Source organism: Mirounga leonina, unplaced genomic scaffold, assembly GCF_011800145.1.
Source record: "Mirounga leonina isolate KUSES-001 unplaced genomic scaffold, KU_Mleo_1.0 Mir_93, whole genome shotgun sequence".
Classification (NCBI taxonomy): Eukaryota; Metazoa; Chordata; class Mammalia; order Carnivora; family Phocidae; genus Mirounga; species Mirounga leonina.
The window spans coordinates 52,905,112-52,929,544 of record NW_023270854.1 but is presented as its reverse complement, the minus strand read 5'-3'; positions in this window follow the sequence as shown (position 1 = coordinate 52,929,544).

Genomic DNA, 24,433 nt, shown 5'->3' with positions numbered 1-24,433 from the left:
AAACCTTCTGTAGAAGAATTAACCTTCATCCTCCAGAGCAAAGAGGATTAGTAAATACCGTGTAACGTTATGATGATGCTGAATGTGAATAAGGATCTTAAAACCCATTGGACATTTCCATTTACCTCCCTAAAATGAGTCCTTGCATGAGCCAACTATAGGGAAATCAAATATATTTTACACTGCCATCTTCCCCCAATTTGATTGCAAAGCCAGATTTCCATAAAATTGGGGAAACCCTTTGGGTTCTCCATCTGCTCTGTTCTACTGCTGTTGCCCCTGCAGCTCATGAGTATGCAACCCGGAGTCGTGGAAATGCAGAACCTGTGTCTATTTGGCCATTCCTTTAAAAGCTTCTCTCTGGGGCTTCTATACTGTGGAATGAGATATATGGGGTTCCGTTAAGTGAAGGTGTGGAGCTCTGAGAATGATAGCTATCTCACTATTAACATCAAGCCTCGTGGGAGCAGACCTGTGACAGGTTGCTCACTGGCAAGCATGTGTGGGTACTTCTAGCCACAATAAGAAAGCTGCCCCTTGATACAGGAAACTGAGCAGCTCTTTATCTTGATGAAACTTGCCTAAAAAGGATACAATGTTGAAACCCGAAGCCCATCTGAGATTCCAGTTCTGTGCTGTAGCCCGCTGCCATATTCTTATGTTGGCTTCTCAAATAATACATTTTCTTCTGGAACTTCATCTCCCAAGCAGTCTGCCAATGAGCACCATGTATTTCCAATCTGTGATACCTTGGCTGAAATCAGTCAAGTCATGCAGATTTTTTATGACATGTCAGGATGTGTGTGAAAGGGACAAAAGAGAAAAGAAGCTGTACTTAGTCTTACTTGGTACGTCTTTGCCCCATTGTGAAAATGGGGGATTTCTTTTTTCTCTTCCTTTACTTGAGTACAGATGAAAAATCTCTCTGCTCTTAAATGGATTCCTAGATCTTATTATGGATAAAATGTTTTAAGAATTGTATAGAGAAAAGCTATCCACTGAGCTGAATAAAACTCCATTCATAGTGTATGCATTATAAGTATTTTTTCAACAACAAAATCCAACTTTATCTTTTTTAAATTTCATTTTGATAGAACATTTATCCTCTTAAGTTTTAAATGTACAGAACATTATTGTTGATGATAGGTACCCTGTTACACAGTAGATCTCTAGAGTAGACTCATCTTAACTGAAACTGTATGCCTCTTAATTAAGAACTTCTCATTTCTGGGCGCCTGGGTGGCTCAGTTGGTTAAGCGACTGCTTTCGGCTCAGGTCATGATCCTGGAGTCCCAGGATCGAGTCCCGCATCGGGCTCCCTGCTCGGCAGGGAGCCTGCTTCTCCCTCTGACCCTCCCCCCTCTCATGTGCTCTCTGTCTCTCTCATTCTCTCTGCCTCAAATAAATAAATAAAATCTTTAAAAAAAAAAAAAAAGAACTTCTCATTTCTCCTTCCCCAGCTCCTGGTAACCACCATTCCAGCCCTCTGACTTTGTGAATTTGACTATTTAGGTACCCCATGTAAGTGGAATCATGCAGTAGAGTACTTTTCTTTCTGTGTCTGGTTTATTTCATTTAGCATAGTAGCCTCGAGGTTCATCCATGTTATCATATATTACAGAATTCCCTACTCTTCTAAGGCTGAATTGTATTTCATTGTATGTATATATCACATTTTCTTTATTCAGTCATCTCTCATTGGGCATTTAGGTTGTTTTCACATATTGGCTCTTGTAAATAGTGCTGCAGTGAACATGGAGTGCTAATATCTCTTCAAGATCCTGATGTCCATTCTTTTGGATATTTACCCAGAAGTGGAGTTGCTGGATCAGATGGTGGTTCCATTTTTAATTTTTTGAGGAATTTCCATACTGTTTTGCAGAGTGGCTGCACACATTTACATTTCTACCAACAGCGCATGATGGTTCCCTTTTCTCCACATCCTCACCAATACTTGTCTTTTTTCTATTATCCATTCTGACAGGTGTGAGGTGACATTTCATTGTGGTTTTCATTTTCACTTCCCTGATGATTAGTGATGATGACCTATATGTATCTGGCAGCCATTTGTGTGTCATTTTTGAAGAAATGTCTATTCAATTCCTTACCCCATTTTTTAATTGGGTTATTAGGGGGTTTTTGTTGGTGGTGTTGGTACTGAGTCGAATGAGTTCCTTACATATTTTGGAGATTAACCCCTAGCCAGATATATGCAAATATTTTCTGCCATTCTGTAGGATGCCTTTTCACTCTGATGGTTGTTTCTTTTCCTGTGCAGAAGCTTTTCAATTCAATGCAGTACCCCTTGTTTTTGCTTTTGTTTCTTGTGCTTTTGGGGTCCTATCCATGACGTCATTGCTAAGACATGAAGCTCCACCCCCGCCCCGGGTTTTCTGCTAGGAGTTTTATAGTTTTCGGTCTCATGTTTAAGTCTTTCATCCATTTTGAGTTGATTTTTGTGTATGGTGTAAGAAAAGGGTCCAATTTAATTCTATTTTATATGGATATCCACTTTCCCCAACACCATTTGTTGAAGAGATTATCTTTTCCCCATTGTGTATTCTTGGCACCTTTGTTGAAGATTAGTTGACTACATGTAAAATCCAACTTCACTTTATAATGATTATAATTATAGTAGCCAATATCTAGTGAGGGTTTTCTGGCACACTGACCTAGGCTCTTTATACATACTACCTTATTTAATCCTCACAATCACATATGACAATATTACTGCCAACAAATGATAGATGAGGAAACTGAGGCACACAGAGGTTGAGGCACTTGTTCAAGGTCACACAGCTGGCTGGTGATAGCCTTGCAATTTGAACCCAGAGAGTCTGAGCTATTATCCACTATGCTACAGTTGTTCTGAAAGGTATATTATTCTAAAATGTCTTTAGAAAACAGTTACAAGTACTCACTTGCCCCATCTGAGAGTTCTTAAATACAAAGCTCTTGTCTAGATTGGTAGAAAGGAGATAAGATGAAGGAAGACATTTTTCCAAATTTTTATTATGTTCTCAACATGTGAATTTATGACGCTAACTCAAAAGTAGTATATCTTCAATAATAATTACAACTAATGTTTGCAACATTATACAAAAAGCTTTCATGTACAATTCCCTTAATTCTAAGGATTGAAATATCAAATGCATGAAAAATAGCATAGGGGTTAAAATATTGGTTCCTATTTTTTGTCATTGCTTCTTTTATATATTATTTAAGTATCTCAACAAATAATTAGTGTTACCATTATCACTTTACATTTGAAGAGTTATACTCCAAGTAGTTAAAAGACTCTCCCATGCTTATAGTACCTAATAATGAGCCTCAATGGTGGGAAGGCAAAAGGGGGAAGAAAAATGAATTATCAAGAGGAAAAATAACCCATAAAATATTTTGAAAATATTTTCTGTGTGTGTCTTGATGGTCAGTCAATATTAATTTGTTACTATTTGTGGACCAGCTAGATCCTTAACTATTCCTTTTTTCTCTTTTCACACTCATTTTTTGGGTCAATTTTAATGCTTATTAAAAAGCACGAGAAGATGAAAAGATTAAACAAACCTACTTTATAAAATAGAAGATTTGAAATGGAGGGAGATAAAAATTAAATTTGAAATGGAGGGAGATAAAAATTAACTATCTTCAAGCTTTCTTCATTCTTCCTCTTCTGTTATGCTCTTATAAGCTTCTGCTATTGACTGTGAAATATGAAATGAATTATTCATAAGCCACATACATGGCTGAAGGCCCATACATATGCCTTCAAGAGTGTGTGTTTATGTGAGTGCATATTAAAGTCAGTTACTAAAAGTTACCAACACTGGCTGAAAAGAATGACCTAAAGCCAGCACTTAAAAAAAAAAAATTAAAAGTACTTGAGGTCCAAAAGTCCAAGTGATAAACAGTATATATTTGGAACTCATGTCGGGCAACCTGGTATTGAACCATAGCCAAACTACCTTCCAAAGAGAGTGTAGTAAGCCAGCAGGTATTCAGGACTCAAAGACTACTGATAGTGAGCACAGCCAAATAGAATCCAGGTGATATTAGAGGACAGAGACATAGCAGCTAGTCCTTGATCATTACGTCAAGAAGCATACTACAGTTCCCCATCTTTCTGCGCCATATATGAAATATGTCCATCAATGCCTAAGGCAACAACCAAAATTAACTGAATGAGTATGCATCATAAGTTGGAGTTATTGCATGGTTAAATCATTATTTAATGTTGATTGATATTTGTTATCAAGTCTCTTGCCCTGATTTGCCGCTTTGTAATTGTGGAATCTAGAATTCAGAAATCCTTCTTTGGGTCTGTGAGGAATTATGCTTGCATTGCTTAATGATACATCTAGAGTTATCAGAATGAGCAAATTTAACATCGAAAGATTATCAAAAGAAACAGGGATGTGATAGCCATGTCTTTGCCAATTAAAGGGTAAATTCAGTCTTATTGTTCTCTGTATCTGAAAAGCTCTGTCCAAAGTTTCAGAGATCTGTTAAACCTTATCCTTCCTAAATAGCCTTCAAGAGAGAGAAGGAATGGCTCAAAGCAGAATAAAAGAAAAAGTTGGATTAGTGATGAGCTTCTACCTTTCCAAAAGTCATGTTTAGATTTGGTACAATGATACAAATATGTAGCAGCTAATGTGGCTTTCACCAAGTCTGAGAAGTTTTAAAGGGAAGTCTCCATATAATACATAAAATGAAAGTTAAACTCACTGGTTCTGGATATTAACTGAAACAATGGATACCACCCTCACCTCTTTTTTTTCACGTTAGCCATTATTCTTACATAGACTCTGTATCCATAGATCCATATCAAGAATACACATTATAGGGGCACCTGGGTGGCTCAGTCAGTTAAGCATCTACCTTTGGCTCAGGTCATGATCTCAGGGTCCTAGGATTGAGCCAACCGTTGGGCTCCCTGCTCAGCGGGGAGCCTGCTTCTTCCTCTCCCCAACTGCTCACTGCATGCTCTCTCTCTCAAGTAAATAAATAAAATCTTAAAAAAAAAAAAAAAAAAGAATACACATTATAAAATGTCTATAGTCACAAGTGGAGCAATTTACTTTTCAAATTGACCCTAAAACATTGTTTCCGATCCCTCTAACAAGGTGGCTATGATATTTTACAACTGATACCTTGTTGCCCTTCTTTCTCAGCTATTCTTCTCTCCTCAAGTACAATTTTGCCAGTTCTCCCAATTCAGTAAACAAGGAGAGTTTGTGGCCCTGTACTGTATAGAATCTGTTAGTAATGAACTGACAGAAATCATGATTACATTTACAGGATTCTCAAAGGAATTTATCATGCAAAAGCAGTTTCATACAATCTGCCCATATTAACAAAGAAAATGTTACCAGGTAGAATATACTGAAGAGAAAATAATGGCACTTTTGTTTTATTGACTACTTATATTGAGCTTTATTTATTTTGGTTCTGAGTTTCACTCTGATTTTTTTTTCCTGTCTCATTCTTAAGCATAAGAAATTTACAATTCCCTCTGTTCTTCCACTTCAATCTGAAAAAAATTTTAAATCATAATGGATTGAATGGTACCCAGCTGAGGCTTTATATGTGTAATCTGTATTGAGAGAGTAAACAAGATAAACACACTCTTTGTGTCAATGTGACAATCTTTTTTTTTTTTTAAGATTTTATTTATTTATTTGAGAGAGAGAGAATGAGAGACAGAGAGCATGAGAGGGAGGAGGGTCAGAGGGAGAAGCAGACTGACTCCCTGCTGAGCAGGGAGCCCGATGCGGGACTCGATCCCGGGATTCCAGGATCATGACCTGAGCCGAAGGCAGTCGCTCAACCAACTGAGCCACCCAGGCGCCCTCAATGTGACAATCTTAAATTCCTCATGAAAAAAGTATTTAGAACAAAGATGTGCAGTGATGCAAATAATCACATTTTGTGGGGGAGGGATGGGAAAGAATCTATGAGACGGCATCCCTGTAGTTTCTAAGGGTTCTTGAGAAAGAAATACTGATGCAGAAATGAAAAATATTCTACTCAAGTTAAATGAGCTGTAAAATTTGAGGGAGAGGCCACTACAGCAATTTTTTTCTGTCTCTGTGTAGCATGTTACCACTCATGTTAATTTGTTCATTTGCAAAGGGAGAAGTTAAGTTAAATGTTCCTCAGGATCTGTCCCCAGCTACTGCAATTCCAAGTGCAGTGCTCTTGCACCAAGATTAATGTGCATGTCACCAAAATTAGGCTGATCGTATGCTTAAGGATTTTCGAAACAGAACAGAACTGAGTGCTGCATTTTAGAAATCAGATTAGAGAGTGGACTGTAATCGATTTGGAAAGAGGTGAACCCTTGGAGATGAAGACAAAGAAAATCAAATCCTTAGGCAGAAACCATTAACAACTTATACAGTATCAAGTGAGTAGGTGGCTCTGTGGCAGCAGGAAAGCTTTTGAAGTGTCTAAGTGGCAATTTCCTGTTGTTCTCAGGGCTACAGATTTATTTCGGGAACATTCCTAAAGCCCAGAACCTAGTGAGGTGGAGATACATGATCTCCCCTCATCTAAGATGAGATACTATTTTCTGTGGAGTGAATGACCAATTTTTGTGTCTTTCCATCCCTGAAGATTTTTTTAAATCATTTTTTTTCAAGAGCCTTAAGACCTGAAATAAGCCCCAAACACAGCATTTGACTAACATTCTTTCACTTATTGGCATTTCGGTATCTTTACCACTGACTCAGATACCTTCTAACCTGTAATTTAATAGGTATTCTTTTCTTTGTAATTGCAAAGAAAGTACATTTTAACTCAGTGGAGTAAGACAGCTAAGTGGAAATTTGTGTAGAAAACAGAAATAGTCTCATCCTCATTACATTTTGGAAATTATCAGCACAATATTTGTTGCCAGGTGGACTGGGGAGACCCCACCCCAGGCCCTGAGGCCTCCACCCAACAACACTCCCTGGGATGTCACTGGAGGCTCCTGGTCTTCTAAGAAAGAATTCAAGAACAGCCCAGACACCACGGCTGAGGTGCAAGTAGGAGAGTTTATTGAAGGGAGAGTTCATTTTGGAGGTGGGAGAGCAGGCCAGCTCAAAGGACAGCTGCCCACCCTGGGGTTTGGGCCTCTATCTTTTATCAACAGTTGTTAACTAAGGGGGTGGAATATTTATTATTTGGGGAGGGGATTTGGGAGCAGGGTTTGAGCCTTTTTTCCCTTACTTGGTCAGGGTTTCCAGCCTTCTTTGTCTCGATCTGGCTTCTCATGGCTTGGTCTGGGGCTACTGCCAGGACAAGTCTCTGCCCCCCCCCACCAACAGCTAGCCCTGACTCCGCCTGGCCTCCAGGCACACTGGTAAAGCCTAACTAACTGCCCACTCTAACATACTGAGGTGATACAGGATATTTAAGAAAGAATACCCTAAGTAAGTGAGATAGGCTCCATATGAAGATAAATGGAAAATAATGGTAGAGTATAAATACTGTTAATAGAAGTTAGACTTAAAAACTGGCTTCTAAGAGCCAACATACTTCAAAATCTAAGAAGAGCAAATATTACATAGCCATGTAGCTAGTTAGTAAAAAATAATAGTTTGTGTTATTCAAGTATGTATCTCTGATTATGCTGAAAAGTCCCTGAGTAGGGACTAGAATTAATAGATTTTAAAGACATGTAATATTCTTTCTAGTGGCTTTCATCTCAAATGTACTAAGGCTATTTCTCTCTGATACTTTCTGCTTCTAAACTTCAAGTCACTTTGCTTTATCTAAGTGCTGGCGAAAACTGTTCAGAATTTTACAGATTCCTATCAAAGCCTAATTAGAATCACAAATTCTTCAAATGGGTACAAAGGCACGGTCATCAATTGGCAAAGGCTTCTTTAGCTCCCAGCCTGGCCCCTTCCTCTTTCATTCTTACCCACACTCGATTCTTTTATTTACCTAATGACTTTTCACCTCCTTTGAAGCTATTACCCTGCTTCCAATGCTCAAGTTTTCCTTTTGTCTCTTGTCAAAATTTAAAAAAAAAAAAAAACTATATTCAAAGTCGATCTTTGAAACCAAGTAGATCATTTAATTCTGTAGGCTTCTGCGTCTTTTATGTAAAATGGAGAGTTTTGTAAAATAAGTCCCATAAAGAGGCTGCAAACTTTCTCTGCCTGATAGCAATTCATGTCGCTCTATCTCCACCATCCTCTCCTGTGATTCTCCTTAACAGCAAGCTGGTGGGTTGTCACAGTCTGGGGTCTTTGGGAGCTGTGGCTGAGTGGAGAATTGGACAAGACAGGTCCCTAACTGACTGTGTAAGCCAATAAGAATCCAGACTCCCTGCCCTTGGTAAAGCAGCCTAGCAGAGAGAGAATTACTGAAATTTCAAGTCTACCAGGAGGGTGAGGAATAAAATCTGGAGATGAGGGGAGAGTATACAAAGATGCTAAGGTTAGAATGATTGAGTTGTTGTGGAGGAAGATCTTTTTCTGCCCTTCAAGGTCCTTTTAGCTGGATTTAGAATCAAGTTGACATGGGACAGATTAACAGGAGAAAATCAAATTTAATAGGTGTATATACAAGGAATCCATACAGACATGAAATTCCAAAGACACTGAGGCAACATGAAGCTTATATGAGTAAAGGAGAGGGGTCAGGTCTGAAGATACAAAGGGGAGGAAAGCTATAACGCCAAGGTGAAAGGACATGTTTTGAAAAGCACAGGTTGCTTATTATGCAGATAAGTTTCTTTTTTTTTTAATTTTTATTGTTATGTTAATCACCATACATTACATCATTAGTTCTTGATGTAGTGTTCCATGATTCATTGTTTGCGGACAACACCTAGTGCTCCATGTAGAACGTGCCCTCCCCAACACCCATCACCAGGCTAACCCATCCTCCTACCCCCCTCCCCTCTAGAACCCTCAGTTTGTTTTTCAGAGTCCATCGTCTCTCATGGTTTGTCTCCCCTCCGATTTCCCCCCCTTCATTCTTCCCCTCCTGCTATCTTCTTCCTCTATTTTCTTTTAGCATATATTGTATTATTTGTTTCAGAGGTACACATCTGTGATTCAACAGTCTTGCACAATTCACAACGCTCACCATAGCACATACCCTCCCCAATGACTATCACCCAGTCACCCCATCCCTCCCACCCCCCACCACTCCAGCAACCCTCAGTTTGTTTCCTGAGATTAAGAATTCCTCATATCAGTGAGGTCATATGATACATGTCTTTCTCTGATTGACTTATTTCGCTCAGCATAACACCCTCCAGTTCCATCCGCGACGTTGCAAATGGCAAGATCTCATTCCTTTTGATGGCTGCATAATATTCCATTGTGTATATATACCACATCTTCCTTATCCATTCATCTGTCAGTGGACATCTTGGCTCTTACCACAGTTTGGCTATTGTGGACATTGCTGCTATAAACATCTGGATGCACATACCCCTTTGGATCCCTACATTTGTATCTTTGGGGTGAATACCCAGTAGTGCAATTGTGGGTAATACGGTAGCTCTATTTTCAACTTTTTGAGGAACCTTCAGACTGTTTTCCAGAGTGACTACACCAGCTTGCATTCCCACCAACAGTGTAGGAGAGTTCCCCTTTCTCTGCATCCCTGCCAACATCTGTCCTTTTCTGACTTGTTATTTTTAGCCATTTTGACTGGTGCAAGGTGATATCTCATTGAGGTTTTGATTTGAATTTCCCTGATGCCGAGTGATGTTGAGCACTTTTTCATGTGTCTGTTGGCCATTTGGATGTATTCTTTGGGAAAATGTCTGTTCATGTCTTCTGCCCATTTCTTGAATGGATCATTTGTTCTTTGGGTGTTAGGTTTAAGAAGTTCTTTAGAGATTTCGGATACTAGCCCTTTATCTGATATGTCATTTGCAAATATCTTCTCCCATTCTGTCGGTTGTCTTTTGGTTTTGTTGACTGTTTCTTTTGCTGTGCAAAAGCTTTTTCTCTTGATAAAGTCCCAATAGTTCATTTTTGTCCTTGCTTCCCTTGCCTTTGGCGATGTTTCCAGGAAGAATTTGCTGCAGCTGAGGTCGAAGAGGTTGCTGCCTGTGTTCTCCTTTAGGATTTTGATGGACTCCTGTCTCACATTGAGGTCTTTCAACCATTTGGAGTCTATTTTTGCGTGTGGTGTAAGGAAATGGTCCAGTTTCATTCTTCTGCATGTGGCTGTCCAATTTTCCCAATGCTATTTGTTGAAGAGACTGTCTTTTTCCATTGGACATGCTTTCCTGCTTTGTCAAAGATTAGTTGGCCATAGAGTTGAGGGTCCATTTCTGGGATCTCTATTCTGTTCCATTGATCTATGTGTCTGTTTTTGTACCAGTACCATACTGTCTTGATGATGACAGCTTTGTAATAGAGCTGGAAGTCCAGAATTGTGATGCTGCCAGCTTTGCTTTTCTTTTTCAACATTCCTCTGGCTATTCGGGGTCTTTTCCGGTTCCATACAAATTTTAGGATTGTTTGTTCCATTTCTTTGAAAAAAAGTGGGTGGTATTTTGATGGGGATCGCATTGAATGTGTAGATTGCTCTAGGTAGCATTGATATCTTCACCATATTTGTTCTTCCAATCCATGAGCATGGAACGTTTTTCCATTTCTTTGTGCCTTCCTCAATTTCTTTCATGAGTAGTTTATAGTTTTCTGAGTACAGATCCTTTGCCTCTTTGGTTAGATTTATGCCTAGGTATCTTATGGTTTGGGGTGCAATTGTAAATGGGATCAACTCCTTAATTTCTCTTTCTTCTGTCTTGTTGTTGGTGTATAAGAATGCCACTGATTTCTGTGCATTGATTTTATATCCTGCCACTTTACTGAATTCCTGTATGAGTTCTAGCAGTTTTGGGGTGGAGTCTTTTGGGCTTTCCACATAAAGTATATCATCTGCAAAGAGTGAGAGTTTGACTTCTTCTTTGCCGATTTGGATGCCTTTTATGTCTTTTTGTTGTCTGATTGCTGTGGCTAGGACTTCTAATACTGTGTTGAATAGCAGTGGTTATAGTGGACATCCCTGCCGTGTTCCTGACCTTAGGGGGAAAGCTCTCAGTTTTTCCCCATTGAGAATGATATTTGCTGTGGGTTTTTCATAGATGGCTTTTATGATATTGAGGTATGTACCCTCTATACCTATACTCTGAAGAGTTTTGATCAAGAAAGGATGCTGTACTTTGTCAAATGCTATTTCTGCATCTACTGAGAGGATCATATGGTTCTTGTTCTTTCTTTTGTTAATGTATTGTATCATGTTGATTGATTTGCAGATGTTGAACCAAACTTGCAGCCCAGGGATAAATCCCACTTGGTTTTGGTGAATAATCCTTTTAATGTACTGTTGGATCCTATTGGCTAGTATTTTGGTGAGAATTTTTGCATCCATGTTCATCAGGGATATTGGTCTGTAATTCTCCTTTTTGATAGGGTCTTTGTCTGGTTTTGGGATCAAGGTAATGGTGCCCTCATAAAATGAGTTTGGGAGTTTTCCTTCCATTTCTATTTTTTGAAACAGTTTCAGAAGAATAGGTAGTAATTCTTTTTTAAATGTTTGGTAGAATTCCCCTGGGAAGCCATCTGGCCCTGGGCTTTTGTTTGTTGGGAGATTTTTGATGACTGCTTCAATTTCCTTAGTGGTTATAGGTCTGTTCAGGTTTCCTATTTCTTCCGGTTCAGTTTTGGTAGTTGATACATCTCTAGGAATGCATCTATTTCTTCCAGGTTATCTAATTTGCTGGCGTATAGTTGCTCATAATATGTTCTTATAATTGTTTGTATTTCTTTGGTGTTGGTTGTGATCTCTCCTCTTTCATTCGTGATTTTGTTGATTTGGGTCATTTTTCTTTTCTTTTTGATAAGTCTGGCCAGGGGTTTAGCAATCTTGTTAATTCTTTCAAAGAACCCTCCTAGTTTCATTGATCTGTTCTACTGTTCTTTTGGTTTCTATTTCATTGATTTCTGCTCTGATCTTTATTATTTCTCTTCTCCTGCTGGGTTTAGGCTTTATTTGCTGTTCTTTCTCCAGCTCCTTTAGGTGTAGGGTTAGGTGGTGTATAGGAGACCTTTCTTGTTTCTTGAGAAAGGCTTGTATTGCTATATACTTTCCTCTTAGGACTGCCTTTGCTGCATCCCAAAGATTTTGAATAGTTGTGTTTTCATTTTCATTTGTTTCCATGAATTTTTTTAATTCTTCTTTAATTTCCTGGTTGACCCATTCATTCTTTAGTAGGATGCTCTTTAGCCTCCATGTATTTGAGTTCTTTCCGACTTTCCTCTTGTGATTGAGTTCTAGTTTCAAAGCATTGTGGTCTGAAAATAGGCAGGGAATGATCCCAATCTTTTGTACCGGTTGAGACTGGATTTGTGACCTAGGATGTGATCTATTCTGGAGAATGTTCTATGGGCACTAGAGAAGAATGTGTATTCTGTTGCTTTGGGATGGAGTGTTCTGAATAGATTTGTGAAGTCCATTTGGTCTAGTGTGTCATTTAAAGTCTTTATTTCCTTGTTGATCTTTTGCTTAGATGATCTGTCCATTTCAGTGAGAGGGGTATTAAAGTCCCCCACTATTATTGTATTGTTGTCAGTGTGTTTCTTTGCTTTTGTTATTAATTGGCTTATATAATTGGCTGCTCCCATGTTAGGGGCATAGATATTTACAATTGTTAGATCTTCTTGTTGGATAGACCCTTTAAGTAGGATATAGTGTCCTTCCTCATCTCTTATTACAGTCTTTGGTTTAAAATCTAATTTGTCTGATATAAGGATTGCCACACCAGCTTTCTTTTGGTGTCCATTAGCATGGTAAATGGTTTTCCACCCCTTCACTTTCAATCTGGGGGTGTCTTTGGGTCTAAAATGAGTCTCTTGCAGACAGCATATCGATGGGTTTTGGTTCTTTATCCAATCTGATAGCCTGTGTCTTTTGATTGGGGCATTTAGCCCATTTACATTCAGGCTAACTATTGAAAGATAGGAATTTAGTGCCATTGTATTGTCTGTAAGGTGACTATTACTGTATATTGTCTGTGTTCCTTTCTGGTTTATGTTGCTTTTAGGCTCTCTCTTTGCTTAGAGAACCTCTTTCAATATTTCTTGTAGGGCTGGTTTCGTGTTTGCAAATTCCTTTAGTTTTTGTTTGTCCTAGAAGCTTTTTATCTGTCCTTCTATTTTCAATGACAGCCTAGCTGGATATAGTATTCTTGGCTGCATATTTTTCTCGTTTAGTGCTCTGAATATATCATGCCCATCCTTTCTGGCCTGCCAGGTCTCTGTGGATAGGTCTGTTGCCAATCTAATGTTTCTACCATTGTAGGTTACATATGTCTTCTCCCAAGCTGCTTTCAGAATTTTCTCTTTGTCTCTGAGACTCGTAAGTTTTACTATTAGATGTTGGGGTATTGACCTATTTTTACTGATTTTGAGGGGGTTCTCTGTGCCTCCTGGATTTTGATGCCTGTTTCCTTCCCCAAATTAGGGAAGTTCTCTGCTATAATTTGCTCCAATATACCTTCTGCCCCTCTCTCTCTTTCTTCTTCTGGGATCCCAATTATTCTAATATTGTTTCGTCTTACGGTATCGCTTATCTCTCGAATTCTGCCCTTGTGATCCAGTAGTTGTTTATCTCTCTTTTTCTCAGCTTCTTTATTTTCCATCATTTGGTCTTCTATATCACTGATTCTCTCTTCTGCCTCATTTTTCCTAGCAGTTAGCGCCCCCATTTTTTATTGCACCTCATTAATAGCCTTTTTGATTTTGACTTGGATAGATTTTAGTTCTTTTATTTCTCCAGAAAGGGTTTCTCTAATAACTTCTGGGCTTTTTTCAAGCCCAGCTAGTATCTTTAAAATCATGATTCTGAACTCTAGTTCTGACATCGTACTAATGTCCCTAGTGAGTTCATCCCTGGCAGTAGGTACTGCCTCTTGTTCTTTTTTTTTTGAGGTGATTTTTTCCATCTTGTCATTTTGTCCAGAGGAGAATAGATAAATGAGAGAACAAAATGCTAACAGGGTAACAATGTCCCCAGAAAATATACTCTAAACAAATCAGAAAAGACCTGAAACCTGGGGAAAAGAAAGGAAAAGAAAGAAAAAAAGGAAAAGGAAAAAAAAAAGAAAAAGATAAAAACCAAACAAAACAAACAAAAAAAAACAGAATATGATCAAATATGATCAGGCTGGTGCATAGATCAGTGCCACACACTAGATTTTGGGTGTATTTTGGTCTGTTAGAACAAAGTCCCTTCCAAAATTTTAAAGAAAGAAAAACTTATATGTGTACAAAAATAAGGGTTAATATGATGAAGGGATATAATATGACTGTAAACATGAAAATTATAAAAGATTTTATAAAAGGAATTGATAAGTTGTTTGAAAAAAGAAAGATTTAAAAAAAAAAAAAGAAAAAAAAAGGGAGAGATGTGATCAGGCAGGACACTAGAACAAAGCCATACACTAGAGATTTAGGATATATTTTGATCTGTTAGAAGAAACTGTATCTCAAAATTTTAAAGAGAGAAAAACTTACATATATATGCCAAAAATAAGGGTAAATACTATGAAGGGATAGAATATGACTAAAAATGAAAAATAAAAATGTTTTTTAAGAAAGGGATTGTTAAGATGTTGGTTGAAAAAGGGAAAAAGAAAAAAAAATTAAAAAAAAAAGACAGTTAAAAAAAATTACCTTTGAAAGACTAAAGAATCATGGTAAAAAAGCCATGAATTCTATGTGCAGTATTCCCCTAGCACTGGAGTTCTGCCATTCTCATTGATCGGTAAACTGGGTCTTGGCTGGTTGTTCTTGCTGATCTTCTGGGGGAGGGGCCTGTTGCCATGGTTCCCAAATGTCTTTGCTGGAGATGGAATTGCCCCACCCTTGCCGGGTCGGGGCTAAGTAATGTGCTCAGGTTTGCTCTTGGGAGCTTTTGTTCCCTGTAAGCTTTCCATACAGCTTTGTAGGACAAGAGTGAAAATGGCAGCCCCCCAATCTCCACCCCAGAGGAGCCAAGAACTCAGGGCCCCACTCCTCAGTGTGCCCCCAGAGAAAAGCAGTCAAATCACTCCCGTCTCTCTGGTCTCTGGCCACACTCCGTGCTCACCTGGCCTGTGACCGAGCGTTTCTATCTCTGGCACCCGACCCCGGGTGGAGTCTCCAAACCCAGCAGATCCGTGTGGTGTGCTCCCATGCTGCTCCTCCCGGGGGAGGAAGGGGAGTCTCCCCGGATCTGCCGCTTGTTGGGTCCCTGCTGGAAGAGCAGTGGCCCAACTGTGCTGCAGATCATGGTTTATGGCAACCCCGAGCTGAGACCCTGTCTCTGCAGCTGGCTTCCCCACCCCAACACCTGGGAGCTCTGCCACACTCAGGCACCCCCAGTCTTTCTGTGACCCCGAGGGTCCTGAGACCACACTGTCCCAGCGACGGTTCTACCTCCCACTTAGCCACTGGAGCGATGTCCCTCAGCGGAGCTGACTTCTCAAAGTTCCAATTTTGTGCTCTGCTGCTTTTTCACTTGCCAGTATCAGTTGACAGAGGTCCCCTCCCCCGCCATCTATAATCCTGAATATCCCTTCGGATTCACTTGTCTGCAGGTCCTACCTTCCAGAAAGTGATTGCTTTTCTGTTCAGAGAGTTGTTGCTATTCTTTTCTTCGATATCCTGTTGAGTTCGTAGGTGTTCAGAATGATTTGATCCTTATCTAGCTGAATTCCTGGGACCAGGCAATATCCAGGTCTCCTATTCCTCCGCCATCTTGCTCCGCCCCCTGCAGATAAGATTCTTAGGTAAAGGAGAGCCTCTGTCACTAGCTGTCTTCCTGGTACATGCTCTCCTTTGCAATGTAAATTTAGACAGTTGAGGTCCTGGAAGAGAGCTTTTCCTGCAGTTGCTGGGTTTTGATTACTCTTAACTCAAAATAATGTTCATGCCAAAGTGGCCCATCTTGGGGCAGCCTGCCCTTGGCCCCTACAGAATAGACATGAAACGTAAAGCTTGGAGAGATCTGGGAGGCATTTGCAGAGGTGAAGGCAGAAGTCTTCCAAAGAACCCTGTAAACTGAGTCTCTGTGAGAAAGGGGAAGGAGACATGAAGATGTTGAATCAATTTTGACACATTAAGCATGAGTCTTTCTGGATATCTCACCAGTAAGTCCTTTCAGTCCTCAACCTTTTGCATTTTAGAACATAAAAATCTCCATAGACTTTTGTCCAGCCTTTAGTTGACACTGAATGAGTGTAGGGTCTACAGTACATAAATATAAATAAAGGAAACGGTCCAGATGAGGCTTAGGTGAACTGAGATGTCCATGCTTCATGGGTGGTGGTGTGCTGGTGGTTAAAATGTAGGACCCATGGACTCATGTCGCCAAATAACTCAGGACTTCAAGAAACACTTGAAATATTTACCTTCATGTGAAACCTCTAAAATAATTTTTAATTTTGGAAGACAAGTGAAAGAAATTGAGTTTGCATCTCTCAGTCTAGCCAAAGTCATTGTTTTACTCAATAAGACACAAAAGTTCAGAAAAATAATCACATAAATTGTGTCAGTGACACACAGATGTTTAGTGTCAGAGCCCCACATATGAACACAGTCTCCTGATTCTCAGTGAAAGCTCTTTCTCACATGATTATGAAATTCAGGAAGGGTTTTTTGTGAGTGATCAAGACTGAAAGAATTTCAGGTTAAATAACACAGTAAAACACAGTTCTCTAAAAATACCTTAAGTAAGACAAATTTTCCTCATTCTGAAATTATCTCATTTATTTTCCTCAAATCACTGAATAATGAGTGATCACCAGTAATTTTTTCTTATGCTTACTAATTGAAAGTTACTTTGATAGAAAATAAAAAGGAAAATGACCTACTTCAGAGTCTAAGCATTAAGTTGCCATACAATGGGAATTTATTTGCATTCTCCTTGTTAATGATCTTTTAGTTAAAAGCAAACCCATTTCTTTAAAAACAATAGAATTGTTCATGACGAATATGGCTTGAGAATAATCAAGAAGAGCTAAGTTTCTTTCTGTAACACTTTTCTTACCTTAATAATCCATTTTCCAAAAAGATTAGTTCAAAAAATATTCAACAATATGTCATCTGATTACTATTCAGGCTGTGTGTGTTTGTGGATGTGGGTGTGGTGTGTATTTAAAGTACCTTAACTAATCTCTCCAGCAATTCTTTTACCCAAGCACTGTCTATACCATTTAGTTTTGCTTATAAAAAAGAGAGATTTTTACATGCCATAATTCTCAGATAATTCAATTGATAACTTTTTACAGTCTTTTCTGCCTGTAATCATGAGTATGCTACTTGACAGCATAAGAAGATTCTGTCATTTCTTTTTTTTTTTTCCCCAAAAAGATGGCAGAATAAGTTTAGTGTGGGGGAAATAAGACCAGCTTCTTAAATCCATTACAATCAATGTACCTAACACTGTGCTAGCCACAAAGTCTACAGAATTATAAATGTATCTGTCCTCAAGAAGGTAATATTAGTGAAGGAAGAGTCACTTACAAAGCACAAAAAGTGATGTTTTCTTGAAGTAAGGACTGTTTGTCCAGAAAAGTGACCACCTTGGTTATAAAGGTGGTGAGCATTGCAGCCCCCTACTGAAGATTATAAACATGTAATGCTACAGATCTTTTCAGGAGCCACATGAATAGACCATTGTATGTCTATGAATAATTCAAAGGTACAGTCTTTCTTACAATAATTTGTAACAATGCTAGATAATTCATAGCAATGACATCTTTTGGGTTGTCTTTTTATTTTTTTTTAAAGATTTTTTTTTATTATTTATTTGAGAGAGAGAGAAAAAGAGAAAGCAGAGAGGAGAGGGAGGAGCACGCTCCCCGCTTAGCTCAATGTGGGCTGGATTCCAGGACCCTGAGATCATGACCTGAGCCAAAGGCAGATGCTTAACCAACTGAGCCACCCAGGCATCCCTGTTTTGTTTTTTTTTAGATTGACTAAAATTAATACAGTGACAAATACTACATGGAAGTTGCTAAACGTCAGTACTAATCTGGAAAAGACAAAATAAGATACCATTTTTTCACTGAAATTATTAGAAACAAATTTGACAATAAAAATATTTTGGTACAAAAGAAAAAATATTGTGGCACAAATATAGAAAATACATATGCTCTACATTGCTGGTTGGAATGTAAATTTGGTGATCATTTTTTTGGTTGACAATTTGCCGGTATTTCAGTTTTAAAATTTATGATTAAACAATTTTGTTTCTTTTTTTTTAAAGATTTTATTTATTTATTTGAGAGAGAGAGACTGAGAGAGAGAGCACATGAGAGGGGAGCGGGTTGGGAGGGTCAGAGGGAGAAGCAGACTCCCTGCCGAGCAGGGAGCCCGATGCAGGACTCGATCCAGGGACTCCAGGATCATGACCTGAGCCGAAGGCAGTGGCTTAACCAACTGAGCCACCCAGGCGCCCCAATTTTGTTTCTTAATATCTAACTAGGATACAAGAATGTTCATTGCTGTATTTCTTAGTAAATCTTGATAACATTCTAAATGTCTACCAGTAGGGGAAATTAAATTTCTTATGGTATAACCATTTTATGGGATCCACTGCAATTACTGAAAACAATTTTAAGTAATCCATATTTCCTAACATAGACCTCAAAAAACAGTGATCTTGTGTGCTCAACCAACTATAAGGTTTCCAGCCTAGCTGTTGATAATTGGGAGAGGAGTTAGCTTTTTCTGAAATGTGAATGTTTTACAATATCCTGTATTATAAAATTAAAAATAAATATGAATTTTAAACTAATAAGCAGAGCAGAAATTAGGGAAAGGTTGAAAACTATTCTTCTAGCACTTTCTAATCTAATCGAAATATAGAAGGTTGATTTAGAACTATTTTATTGAAGAGCTACACTTGGAAACAATTTGAGTTCATTGGGTCCAACATTCTGTAGAGCACAAGAACATTCATTCATTCATTCACTCTTTCTGTTAATTCAGTGCACATTAATTCAGCACCAGCTAAGTCCCAGCCACTGTGGATACAAAGGTGACCATAATGGTTGTTGTAATCAAGAAGCTTACTGAGAGAGGCAGAGAGAGGGGAGGGAGGGAGAGGCAAAAGGAGGGAGGGAAGAAGGGGCTCACAAGCTCTTGGGAGCAATCCCTAAGAAAATTAATAACACCCTAATTGTGAGCAGTATAATGTATGATGGGAAGACCTGGGTTCTGGAAATTTCCTAGTAGCTCCTAACTCCATTCTATAATCCCTAAGACTTGGGCTTATCTGCCTGTGGAATGGAATCAGTCCTGCTATAAAAGGTCTTTATGGACAGACTTTTATTTAGCTGCTTCTATTTTTTTTTAAGATTTTTTTTTAAAAGATTTTATTTATTTATTTGACAGAGAGAGAGAGAGAGAGCACAAGTAGGCAGAGAGGCAGGCAGAGGAACAGGGAGAAGGAGGCTCCCCGCTGAGCAGGGAGCCGATGCGGGGCTCGATCCCAGGACCCTGGGATCATGACCTGAGCCGAAGGCAGCCGCTTAACCAACTGAGCCACCCAGGTGCCCCAAGGCTTTATTTTTTTAAAGTGATCTCTACACCCAGTGTGTGGCTCAAACCTACAACCCCAAGATCAAGAGTTGCATGCTCTATGGACTGAGCCGGTCAGGTGCCAGGCAGCTTTTATTTTTAGAGAGAAGTTTCCTCTTTGTCTCCAAATTCCAGCAATTAGAGGCAAGGTCAGTCTTCCTCAGACAGCTTTCAGAGATAAAGCAACTCGGACCCAGCTACTCAACCTCTTTTTTTTTTTTTTTTTTTGTTTCTTGATTTCCTCTATTTTTCAAAGCTTCATTGGAGAAAAACCAAGGTAGCTGTAAGCTTAACATGCTGCTCCCTAATGGTACTCTGCAGAACAGTGGTCTTTCTCAGTATAACCATAGGTAGACTAGGAAAAACTGGCAGTTGGTCAAATAATTTGGGGAAAAAATAAAGTGTTTATTTAATACAGAAATCCTTAGACCCTTGAATGATTGTATCATAAAGCTCCAATAGGAGTAAAATCTTATTTAACTTCACATTCCTTTTTGGAGGGGGTGATGTAGCTATTATTATCTGCAAAATCTTGAAGACATAGTTTGGGAAATCCCTTCCAAATGTTAGTCTGAAAATAACATTAATTGCCTCCCATATGAACTGACTTTTCCTTAGTTACCTTAGGTAAACTGCTATCACTTTTGCTCCATGGTCACTATAGTTATCTTTACCTTATTTTATTAGTTATTATATGACATTTCAAACCTGGGAAAAAGAGAGAAAAGAAATTATTTTGCTTATTACTTATAATGTCACATTCAAGTTTGTCCACCCACATCTTTTTACATGGCCTCAGTCACCACATGTGGTTTCCAATATGGAAAGAATTGAATAGTATCTCTTAAGCTTTTCTAAGTTGCTCTGTGGTCTCTGAGTCAACTTTTTCATTGAAACAACATTTTCCAATCAGCAATTACTTATTTCCTTACTGTTAAACCTTTGGTTCCTTCCAATTGCTTCTTACTATAACGCTGCAAAGAACTTTTAACATTCATTATATTTTTCATTATTTTTAGACAGATTCCTCAAAGACTCATCTGCCTTTGAAACTTACTGTCGTGAAGCTCTTTGATGTACCTTACTGAAAAGAACTCTTTGAACTACCGAGCTACCTCTAGAGTTTTTACAAATCATTCTTAGACACTGTTGTTGACTTCCCATCAACTAGCTTTAACCTGAGCTCCCTGGAGAACAAGCAAGGCCACTTTGGGGCAGACTGACCATGCACCTACTGGGCACACTTAGGATTTTCATAAGCAGGTCATCATTTTTTCTCTTAAAGATTTTATTTATTTATTTGAGAGAGAGACAGGGAGCAGGAGCACGAGTAGGAGGAGGAGGAGGGTCAGAGGGAGAGGGAGAGGGAGAGGCGGACTCCCGCTGAGCAGGGAGCCTGACACGGGACTCGATCCCAGGACCTGAGATCATGACCTGAGCTGAAGGCAGATGCTTAACCGACTGAGCCCCCCCAGGCACCCCAGCAGGTCATCATTTTAGTTCAAACTTTAGTTTCATTGATGCCACAGTCATCAATGCTTTCAGAAGTTGGGTACAAATTTATTTGTAAGTGCGACATATATTTTATTATATCATCTAAAAAGAAATCAACTTTATGCTACAGATTAACCAGCTAAAACTCAACGTTACTTTTGTTTGTTTTTAACCAGAGGACTTCCTGTAACAAATAATTTTTTAACCTTCTGTACCAACATGGAAACAAGCCAGAAACACCCATGTTATTAACATGATAGCACCTGGCTTATTCAGAAATCAAACTTCGTCAAGTTTTAGTCATTCAGACCAGTGATTTCTTTAAAAAATATTCACTGACCCCCTATTAGTTACCAGGCACTGTTCTACCACTGGGGACACGGTCATGAACAAAGCAGACAAGAAACTTTTCTTTGCAGATTTTACATTCTAGTGCAAGGAGAAAGACAGTAAGGAAAATAAAGTAGATCCCATATATGTAAGGTGATAAATGCTGCCGAGAAAATAAATGAATCAGAAAAAGTGAGAGCAATGTCAGGGCAGAGAGACAGTTATACATTTCAATAGGGCCATGAAAAACCCTAAATAGGTGATAGAGGCAAGTGTGAATCTAAGAAGAAATGCACAGCAAGGGAAGTGACAAGCCAAAAAATACAATATAATTGGGAGTTATTGCGCACAAGAAAGAGCAATAAAGTCGGGAATTAGGAAACCTAGATTTTAAGGTGAGCCCCTGTAGTATGCACCTAGTATGTGTCTGTTAGCAAGTCGCTCAGCATCTTGAAGTTCAAGCATACAATGTGGCATGAGCCTGGGGAATGGAATCATGTCTGAGTTTCTTACGTTCTCTATTCACTAATAACAGAGTCCTTAAGAGGACATGAGATGGCATTTAGCATATTTATTTCATGAGGCATAAAAACACATGGTACATTCAAGAAAACTCTCCATCGCAAATGCTTAAAGTAAAAGGGTTCAGTGCTTAAATGGTAAACTTCAATAATCTGGAAAACAAAATTACACCCAATCCCTCATTCCCTGAAACTGATTGGTGGGATGATACTAGGAGCAAGAAGGGTAGAGGGGCGCGACAGTAACAAATTTCACTTTTCACGTATTAGAGGCACCAACAGTTTCACTACAGTTCCTATTTAGTTTGATATGATGCATCATTTCAACACGTGGTGTGGTGTGCTCTGTCCACGCATTTTTAAAAACTGTGCAAGATCTGGTAGTAACTTATTTGCTGCCAGTTGAAAATAGGAGGTTGAATTCAAGTTAGGAGACCAACATCCCATAGAACAGAGCAAGGTAATGTGTTCACTATGTTAAATTTATGATCTGCCATGGGCTTTTTTATATTTCCTTAAAAAACTGCATAGAAACACAAAAGGAATAGATACGTATGTCAACACAAAGAGATGTTTCCCTGTGTATTTACTTGCTTTGGGTGAACTTTGGTGGTGTCACAGAGGAAGAATTCCCTCTGCCCTTCAAGCTGGAATTAAATTGATATGAGACACATTAACAGGAGAAAATCAAACTTAATACTGTAGGTAAGGGGAATCCACACAGACATGGAAATTCCAAAGACAGGCTGCATCACACTATATGAACTAAGGAGAGTGGTAGGAGTCTGCGGATATGAGGGGGAGAATAACCATTAGCAAGGAGGTGTGTGGAAAACAAAGGTTGCCCTATTATATAGACAAGTTTCTTAGGTAAAGAGGAATCTCTATCGATAGCTCTCTTCCTGACACAAGCAGGTAGTTGGGGGGAGGTAGAGAGCTTTTCCTGAATCTGGTGGGGTTTGATTGCTTTTCAAGCAAAATAATCCTCATGCCAAAGTGGCCCATCTTGAGGTGGCCTGCCCTTGGCTCCTACAATGGTTAAAAATCCATAGGCCTGAGACAGTCTGCATGGATAGCATCTCATAAGGGAAAGGAGGAGCTAAATTTTTAGAATCTTCTCAGCTGCTTTGAGTTTATTTCTAAATTTTCCTATTTGGTTCTACTGTACAGCTCTTTCAAGGAAAGAGACACATTTTATTCTTCTCCAGATTGAAATTATTTTTTTCATTTTTATTGAACTAGATCAGACTGAAACAGATTGGCTTATCAAGAGCCATTTAGGGAAGGCATAGCCATCACATGCTACCTAAGCAAAACCACTGGGAAGGCACCACAAAGAATCATTTTAAAGTTCAGCTCTAAGTGAAATAAATGAGATCCAAGGTCATTTATTACTCAAGCTTTGCGCAATGCTGCTGACCTGGAAAGTAAGTTATTTTTGTCACCATAAACTGAGGTGTGTTTTATATTTTGCTAGGTCTGTGTTTTCACAACAATGATATTCTAAGTTGATCTCAAACCAATTAATATTTTATATAACAAGTGAATCTGTATTAACAAGAACCTCCTCCTATTGTAACCGAACTAATGTGGGTTCATTCCTTGGTGAGTCACAGATAGAAACTACATCAGATGAGTTGTCACTCAAAGGAAACTTTATTTGCAGCAAAGAAGGAGATCACGGAGTAACTTCCAAAGCTGTGACTCCCTGAACAAGGGTAAGTGGGTTCCTTTTATTTAGGGTTAGAATGAATATTTAAGAAGGGGATCCTTATCATTTGTAGAGGCAGGCGTAAGGTCACCCAAGCACCTTAAGGAAACATGCCTATACATAAACTGTACGTTATGTAAATGAGGCTTATGCTCCCCTTTGAAGGGGGGCGGGTTTTACTATTATAATGAGATCAGGATAAATGTCTGTCACTCCATAGTCTCTCTGCGCAGGCATGAGCTCTAACTGGTGTGAGTGGTCTGGGCTGCCAGACTCTTTGTCTGGACCATCCTTCTTGCTTGAGGGGTCGTTTTGGTTTCCATCACAGAATGGTAGGCCAGTCAGGTCTTTTGCGTGAGTTAAGAGATAAACTGGAAAAAAGAGCTTAAGGGAAAATGTGGGACAAAGGTCGGTGAGTACAAGCAGGTGGGTGTAAAGGTCAGGTCTTGGGGTCCTGCTGATGACACCATGGAGAAGGGAGGGAGTATGAGGGAACTAAGTTTTTTGAATACTTATTTGCTCCAGATTCTGGACTATAAAGTTAAATATGCCATTTAATTTAACCTTAATACAGTATATTGTTATTCTTATTTTTAAATGGGGAACTGAGACTCAGAGAAGTCCTACAGTAAAACCTCCAAAATCTCCATGCCTCTCCCAAAGAAAGCATGCTGACTTGCGTTATCTAGCCAGATTCACCGGTATAGTGTGCCCTTGGCATTAAACCCAAGAGCAGCAGTGTGGTTGCGGTAGAGGCAGGATGGACCCAGGGAACATGTCTGTACCCC